The sequence below is a fragment of the Dipodomys spectabilis genome, unplaced genomic scaffold, assembly GCF_019054845.1.
Source record: "Dipodomys spectabilis isolate Male_0828 unplaced genomic scaffold, ASM1905484v1 ptg000032l, whole genome shotgun sequence".
Lineage (NCBI taxonomy): Eukaryota > Metazoa > Chordata > Mammalia > Rodentia > Heteromyidae > Dipodomys > Dipodomys spectabilis.
The window spans coordinates 19,275,165-19,284,329 of NW_024870709.1; positions in this window are offsets into that span (position 1 = coordinate 19,275,165).

Here is a 9,165-nt window from a genome sequence, read left to right on the forward strand (position 1 = left end):
TCAGGATGGGAGCATTGCGAAGCACATCATTTTCCATCTGTCCTCACTCAATGTTAGACTCAACTGCCTCAGAAGATCATGGAAATGATACAGTTCTAAGGGAGGAAATACAGAAAAATATATTGTTCTCTTTTCCAACTTTTTAGGTATAAGTTTATTTCTGTGCATTCTGTGCATAATAAGATTTTTAGCCTCTGTGTCCAATATGCTGATGAAACCCATTCCCTCATGACCTTCCTCTTGAGACTATTTCTTCTCCTCAAGAGCATCTCATTAATTTTATGCAGGAAAGTTAAATTTAGTAAAAGGAACCTTTCATAACCAAGAGTCCTTGCTGATCTGGGAGCCTGTCAAAGTGATTCTATGCCAACTCGGACCTGGATTGGAAACCTCCAGTTTGGCCAAATGCTGTGCTTATTTTGTGACAAAGATGAAAGTCACAGTTGTATTTCAAAGGAGGCCATCCAGTTTATTTTATCGCTGTCTCAACTGTTTCAATCTGTGTCTCCAAGACTGAAGGTTTTGTAAATAAACAGGTGTCCACATATCCCAGTATGAATTATGATTTCATGGAGCCAGAGAGTGTTGATTTACATGTAATTATTGTGGTATTGCAGATTTAATTGTATTTTACATTTCTTCTATGTCTATATTGTTACTTCTGTGTTAATATTTCTAAATGTTTCAGAGTAGGTATGCTGGAATAAAGGATATGGTTTGATACATATCTTGAGATCTAGACAATCTCTGTTTAGTGTAAGAGATGTTTATGGAATGGTGTTTTAGATGATAATAAGGACAGTCATCTTGCATTTTAGTGTACATGATCTGTGAATTGATATAGTTATGCAAGTAAATAAATAAAATAAGTATTCCAAGTATTTGTTACAAATAATGTCTGATATATTATTGCATATATATTCATGCACAAGATTTATGCAAAAGCCCATTTCCTTCTAATTAACTAATTTTTCAGACCACCTGAGAATTCCCTATTTAAACATTAAACATGCCATATACATGCATTTGTAACTATTTCATCAAACTAAATGCCCAAGGTGACTAATTTACAAAGCACAATAATTTAGGCATGGAAAGATAAATTTAGAGGGCTTGTATTGTTTTCATGGCTGAATTTAGTTTCTAGCAATGGCAGACTATGGGACAATTTTAGGTGTGTTTCATATATATTCTATATAGGATAATATTAAATAGTATAGAAATTATCTTTAATAAACTTAGTATTTTTTCTAGTGCAGTTAATGTATTTTATTAATGTGTTTACTTCATAGAGTATGCATAAGCTTTTTATGTACAGATTTAAGAAATAGGCAAGAGTAGCCATATTGATCATACATATCTTTTGTTTCATAGACATTCATATACACACAATTTTTGTGCAGAATGATCAGTTATTTAATTTAAATGTGTAACTTATTCAATGACAAATGCAGTCACAGCAGGTTGTCAAAACACTTCATAACCAGAATCCAAAAGAAAGCATGTCTTCTGTATTTTGAAAACACTTTAATAACTCAAACTCATTCAACAGTCATTATTTTAATGTCCTAATTATTTAAATTCATACATGAATGAAATGCCATAGCATTGTGATTTCATCCTGTCTACAAAGCAATTTGTTCAATGGATACCTTAGAAACTAGGTGTCAAAAGGATAACCTACTTTACAGCACAGCATCTGGAAGTTGTTGCATGGCTAAGGTGGATGGTTGGGACACAAGTCTCTCCTCTAGCTGATTTTCTTGGTCATTTCACAGGCTGATCAAAACATTCCAAGGACAAGAGGGTAGAAGTTCTTTTCAGATACCTACCTACCTAGGTCATATTTGCTACTGTACTACTGGTTAAAGCAAATCACATTCAGAAGTTAGTGGGGTAACAGCAAGGGCATGGGAAAATAAATGAGAATAGTGTATAGGACAATAATTTGTGAATTGTGTGGTATCCATCATATTGAATAGGCTTTCTATAGTTCCAAAAGACTACCATTTCTTTTTTTTTTTAAACCCATCCAGGTAGCAGTAGTCTCTAAATGTGTTCCCTAAATCAGTTAAGACATACACAACTTTTCAAGTCTAATCCCAGTGATATTCTACTGAGATAAACCAGGAGGGTGCTGAGGACAAAGGTCTGTATTAAACTTCTTATACTAGTCTATGAGGAAAATAGAGATCCATGGAGCAGGAAATGTCATACCTGCGCTGAATTTTCAAAATTCAAGGTCAGCAATGAGGGTTGATTGTATCCATTTCTAACATTATCATTCAAAATGTCAATTTACCTCCTCAGAGAAATTCATTTTCTTTGATTCCTAGAAGAGTTAGGCAACAATAAAATTCATGTCTGCTGGCTTCTTTCTTTTAGAAGCTTCAAAGTATTTCTCCATTAAGATATTCAAATCAAAACAAGCCTTTTTGCTAAAAGGAATAAGAATTTTTTGTATTACAAAATCACTTTTCAAACTAAGAACCCATAATTGTAGCAAAATTAAAAAACAAACACTGAGTAACGTCTTCGGAAACAAAAATGATTATAACAATGAAACCAGTGATGGTAGGTATTCTGCTATTAAAATGATCTGCTGTTTGAAATATATAATTTTCAATGTTGTTTTTCATACAGGTTGACATTGATGCCAGATTTTCAAATTCATACTTTCTCAAAGGAATTTTTCAGAAGATTTTTATCTCACCTTTGTAACCATACAGATTAACAAACAACATCAAATACAGGTAGGTTTTGTGAATCTAATGCTATGAAACAAATATCTGTACTCAAAACTGAAGTCAGATTTTGTGATTTCTTGTAAATGCTTCTTTTGACAACACAACATTTCAAAGCCCCAAACTAGTTATGGAAATGATGTGAGGAGGCTTCTTTCCTAAGGCTATCCATATGTTGGGATAGGCTTGGATCCAGTCCTGCCTAGAAGTTGGGGAACTAACTAATGAGACCCAGTGTTTCTTCCTGCTGACAATTGTATATGCCGTTATAAATCTTTCAAGTTATACAATTACTGAAACAGGTTTTGAACAATTAAATGTTAAATTTGTTACAGAAGCAGACGGCAAAACTTAATTTTCATGACTTTTAAATGTAAAAGCTTGCCAGTCACCTTATTTACTTGTCTAAATTTGAGGCTCTGAAGTATCTCAAGTAGAAACTGAGGGGTGCATGAGGTATAATCAAAATGGGAAGAAGGCAGGAACAGATTGTTTCACATCAGGCTAGCTTGTTATCCTGGATTGTCTTCTCAGCCCGAGGTGCTTTGACACTTTTTCTAGCACATATAAAAATATTTTTTCCTTCTCTAGTCAAAATTGTAAGTATTTAATCAATCAATGTATTTTGCTCTATTTCCTGATTATATCAATGAGTAGCATCTGCAAAGGCCTTACCACACAGTCTATTGAAAACTATGTGTAAGTAAACCATAAACTCTTTTTCTCAAGTCAAATACATAAGAAGCTGAAAACACAAAGAGTATATCTTAAAAAAAAGTATATCTTATTGTAAAGATCATAATGCTACCTACACAAATATTTTTGTACAAATATTAAGAAAAATGTTTGATTCTTGAATCAATCATAAACACTAAGGTAGTTAATGAAGATAATTATTCAATGAAAATAAATATCTAACTAAATTTACTGTGCAACATCAAACAACATATAAATTATTGGCTTTTTCCACTTTTTATCTATTAATTTCTTCAAAGTAATTACTATACAATGGTAGACACAGTGTAAATTCTGAGAAGGCAATCGACCTTCCAGAATTAACTGTCTAGTAATACACACACACATATACACACAAAATACACACACACAAACACACACACAAATACACACAAGAAAATTATAAAAGAAAAATACAGAGAGGATAGTATAACCTATGGCTATAAAGTCTGAAGATCAAGTAAACTATCTGACAGGAAAAGGTATCTGAGCAAAAATTACATTGCATTCTTGAGAACTGAATCATAATTCTTCCTGTCTGACCTACTATGCTCTCTCTAATCCCACAGCAAACCTTGTCTATTATAGAATTTCATACATTGTTTTCTCTTGAATTGACTTCTAGATTTCAACAATAAGTTCATAGAGGAGAGCTATGTATTTTCAGTGTTTTTAACCCCCGCAATGAAATATAAAAGCCTTCCAATAAGTGCCTATCATAGGAATAAATGACTTAAATGCATAGTTGCATACTATATTTGAATAATCATGTTAATTTCATTGAGCACAAATTTATATGAATATAATTATTTTATCATTGAGCAACAGAGTTCTTTTTAGGTAGGAGATATTGCTTAGAAGATGAGGCTTCTCTGATGTGGAAAATGAGCCCCTGGGCTATACTGAGAAGCAGACAACAGAAGAAAACTAGCACATATATTTCTATGCATAAACATATAATGAATATTAAAAAAAGATGAAATGAGTTTGAATAAGGGGGGGACTAATAGGGTGGGGTGGATACATTGAAAGGGAATGGGGGCAAATAAAGTCAGAATACACAAAATATACATATGTGATAGAAAAAGTGGGGAATGTATAATGAGACTGGGAAAAGGGAAGAAGTAGGATGGTGGTAAACAGTGGAAGGAATGGCACTACTCAAGAAGCACTGAACATTTTTTTTAAGTATTCATCTTATTTTATTTTATTTTTTATTTTATACATTTTTTATTATGAAAATACCTTACAGAGGAGTTAGAAGGAGGAAATAATGCTGGTTAAGAAATGTACTCATTACCTAGCACTGAACATTTAAATGGACCGGTTAAATGGCAACTTCCTTATGCAACCTTTTGAGTTTTAGAAAAATGCATGGTGTAAAGAGAAATTTGGGAAAGAGAAGAATAGAATTTGGGATTCAGATAGGTCAAATGTGACAATATTGAATACAAGATAGGAAAATGACCAGGCAGCATTTTCTAGTAAGGAGTGATAAAAATATGCTGAATCATGAGAAAGTCTAATATATAGTTTACACTCTTTATATTTATATAATATAAAAATTTCTAAAAGTTCAATTAATTTTATAATGTGTATAAATGAAGCATGACCTTTTAAAACCCCAGGTTAAATATCCAGTGAAGCATTTATTTACAGCTTAGGTGAATGGCTATAGCTAGAATGGATGAAGGATGATCTATAGCTTAGATGAGGGCTTACCAGAATTTCTAGTCCTAGATATTATGAACATATTGGTACTGTATCAAACTATCTCACAAGAAACAACCACAAACTATAGCAAGCTCTATGACAAGTGATTTCTATATTCAGCCCAGTAAACGTGTAGCAATTGAGCATTTTCTGTGTTAGGGACTATGAAATTGCTAACAGACATTGGCACAAATCTCTAATATCTCTTAAAGAATGAGAACTCACAGATGAAACATTACTTCTTTCTTGCCCAAATACCAAAATTTCAGTGAATGAAGCTGGACTCCACAAAGGGCAAATATATTTTGCTGAGATAAGATTAAATTTCAGAGAAGTTTCTCTTTAAGTCTTTAGTCCGCATGGCAAATAGACACATGAAAAAATGCTGAACTTCCTAGACATAAAAGAAATGCAAATCAAAACAACATTGAGATACCACCTCACCCCAGTTAGAAAGGCTATAATCAAGAACTCTAATAACAACAGATGCTGGAGGGGATGTGGCCAAAAGGGAACCCTACTGCATTGTTGGTGGGAGTGTCAACTTGTTCAACCACTTTGGAAAGTAGTATGGAGGTTCCTCAAAAGACTTTGGAGGGAAAAGGCTTGGGGGGGGGAGAGTGGGGGGAAGGGGAGGGAGATGGAAAGAGATGGGAAGAGATGGGAAGGGGAAACAAAGGAGGAGGCAACAATGCTTGAAAAGAAATGCACTCACTACTTTGCCCATGTAATTGTAACCCCTCTGTACGGTATTTTCACAATTAAAAAAAAAAAAGACTCCACATAAAGCTCCCCTATGACCCAGCAATCCTACTTTTGGGCATTTACCCAAATGATCACAAACAAGACCATACTAAAGCTACCAGCACAACTATGTTTATTGCAGCATTATTTACCATAGCTAATATATGGAACCAACCCAGATGCCCCTCAGTAGATGAATGGATCAACAAAATGTAGTATATATACACAAAGGAATTCTATGCCTCCATCAGAAAGAATGGCATTGCCTCATTTGTTAAGAAATGGAAAGACTTGGAAAAAATTATATTAAGTGAAGTAAGTCAGGCCCAAAGAAACATAGGTCTCATGGTTTCCCTTATTTGCAATAACTAGTGTATGTCTGAGACAAGCAGAAATGGTCATATAAGTTGATGTTAGGTGAAATGAACACCAAGTTAAGGACTCAAATATTTTTTCTTTCTCGTGATTGTTTCTAACATACTTACAAGATGATTTCTTTGTTGCTTTGTATGTCCCTCCCCCACGATATAACTCCTGTTTTCACTGTATTTGGTGTCGGTATACTTTGTGGAGGAGAAGGGAAAAAACAAATTGCTTAAATAGGAATACAGGTGGACCCATGAGATTTACAAGACTTTATGTCGAAAAACGAACTTTACAAATTTGGTGGGGGGGGGGGGGAGGGGGGGGGGGTAGCGGGGGGTGGGGACGGACGTGGGAACGGACGGAGGAGAGAGGAAGAGGGGCGAGGTGTGGGCGGGGAGAGATGGGAAGGGATGGGAAGGGGAAAAAAAGGAGGAGGCAATAATGCTTGTTAAGAAATGTACTCATTACCTTGCCCATTTAATTGTAACACCTCTGTACGGTATTTTCACAATTAAAAAAAAAAAGACTAAATTTCAGCATCTGAACTATGGTATGCTTGATGAGTGCAGTTAGAAAATAAATCTGCAGGAAACAGAATAAGAGTCCCTCATGAACACTTGGTTGAGTGTTAGACTGCACATATTGCACATATGTACAATGGACTGACCCAAATCATTGTTGCTTGGTTGAGAATGCATTTTTTCTGAAAGATAAACATAATTGACAGGTATTAGAGATCGAGCCCATCTAGTATAGATAGACATCATTAACATCTCATTAAGTTATTTGGCATTGTGACAGGCAGACAGACAGACAGACACACACACACACACACACACACACACACACACACACACACAAGCAAATGTCAGTTTATTAATAAGAACCACACTGTGAAACAAGCTATTAATAAAATAATCTAATAATCTAAAGTCAAGATCTGAAATTAGGTACATTTTGGGCTTAAAAGTTACATTTGAAGGGATTGAGGGACATTGGGAATTCTAGAGGTGGAACCTCATAAAGCATAAAAAAGTCTATACTCTTCTTCTTTTCTTTATAACCTGGCCTGGGGCTTGAACTCAAGGTCTGGAGACTGTCCATGAGCTTCTTTCGCTCAAGCTAGCACTCTATCACTTAAGCCACAGTGCCACTTCTGGTTTTTTCTGTCTATGTGGTACTGAAGAATCGAACCCAGGGATTTATGCATGCTAGGCAAGCACTCTACCACTGAGCCACATTCCAAGCTCCAATCTATGTACTTCTAAGGTGAGCATCTGGTAATGGATTTGCTTAGTAGAACTGTTAACTCTGCAGAAATCTGAGGCATTTGTAAAATGTCATCCACAACAGACAGAACGCAAGAAATACAAACTCTGACCTGTACTCTAGAAAGACTTAGAAGACAAAAACTTAAAAGATAGTAGTATAAATATTTTCAACAGGTCAATAAAAATACATTAAACAAATTAATAGGATATTCCATTTTATTTTTAAAATAAGTTTTTTATTGTGAACATACTGTACAGAGGGATTACAGTAATATGAGCAAGGTAATGGGTACATTTCTTATCAAGCATTGTTGCCTCCCCCTTTGTTTTTCCCTTAGCATCCATTTTTTCCCATCTCCACAACTATACTCCCCTCCTTTCCCCCCTCTCAACTGTAAAGTTCATTTTTCTGCATAGCCTCTTGTACATCTCATTGTTGCAATGAGTCAACCTGTATCCCTATTTAAAAAGTTTAATACTCAGGTAGATGGAGATCTAAGTGAACCTTTAGAAACTATTAAAAGAAATAAAATATTCTCACAATAAAAAGAACTGAAAAAATATTCTAAAGTGAAAGAAAAAAAAGAAAAATATTTTTTGAGTTGTAAGTATATTTTAGATATGAGACCCTTATCTATTGTATGGCTAGTGAAGATCTTCTCCCAATCCATGTGCTTTCTATTGATCTTGCTAGCTATGTCCTTTGCCATGCAGAAGCTCTGCAGTTTCATGCAATCCCATTTGTCCAACCTTTCTTTGATTTGTTGTGTTTCTGGGCTTTTATTAAGAAAATTTCGGCCAGATGCCTGTGGCTCACACCTGTAATCCTAGCTACTCAGGAGGCTGAGATCTGAGGATCACGGTTCAAACCCAGACCTGGCAGGAAACTCCATGAGACTCTTATCTCCAATAAACCACTAGAAAACCGGAAGTGGTGGTGCTGTGGCTTAAGAGGTAGAGTGCTCGCCTTGAGCTGAAGAGCTGAGGGATAGTGACCAAGCCCAGAGTTCAAGCCTCAGCACCGATCCAAAAAAAAAAAAAAAAAATTCAGCCTGTGCCAAGGAGCCCTAGAGTTTCTTCTTTTACTCTGAAGTCATTGATCCAATTGGAGTTGGTGTGGGTACAGGGTAGATACATAAGGATCTAGCTTTAGTTTTCTACAGGTGTTTAACCAATTTTTCCAGCACCATTTACTGAAAAAGCTGTCTTTCTTCCATTCTATTTTTTGAGCTCCCTTATCGAAGATTAGGTGGCTATAGGTCTGTGGGTTCATTTCTGGTCTTCTGTTCTATTCCATTGGCCCCAGGTCTGTTCTTGTGCCAGTACCAAGCAACAAATCCTCAAAGATACAACTGCCCTATTAATAAGTGGGCTAAAGACTTAAAGAGAGAATTCTCTTTAAATAAGAATGGCTAATAGACACATGAAGAAATGCTCAACCTCTCTAGATAAAATAAATGCAAAACAAAACAACATTGAGATTCTACCTCATCCCAGTTAGAATGACTATAATCAAGAAATCTAATAACAACAGATGCTGGAGAGGATGTGGCCAAAAGGGAACCCTACTGCATTGTTGGTAGGAGTGTAAA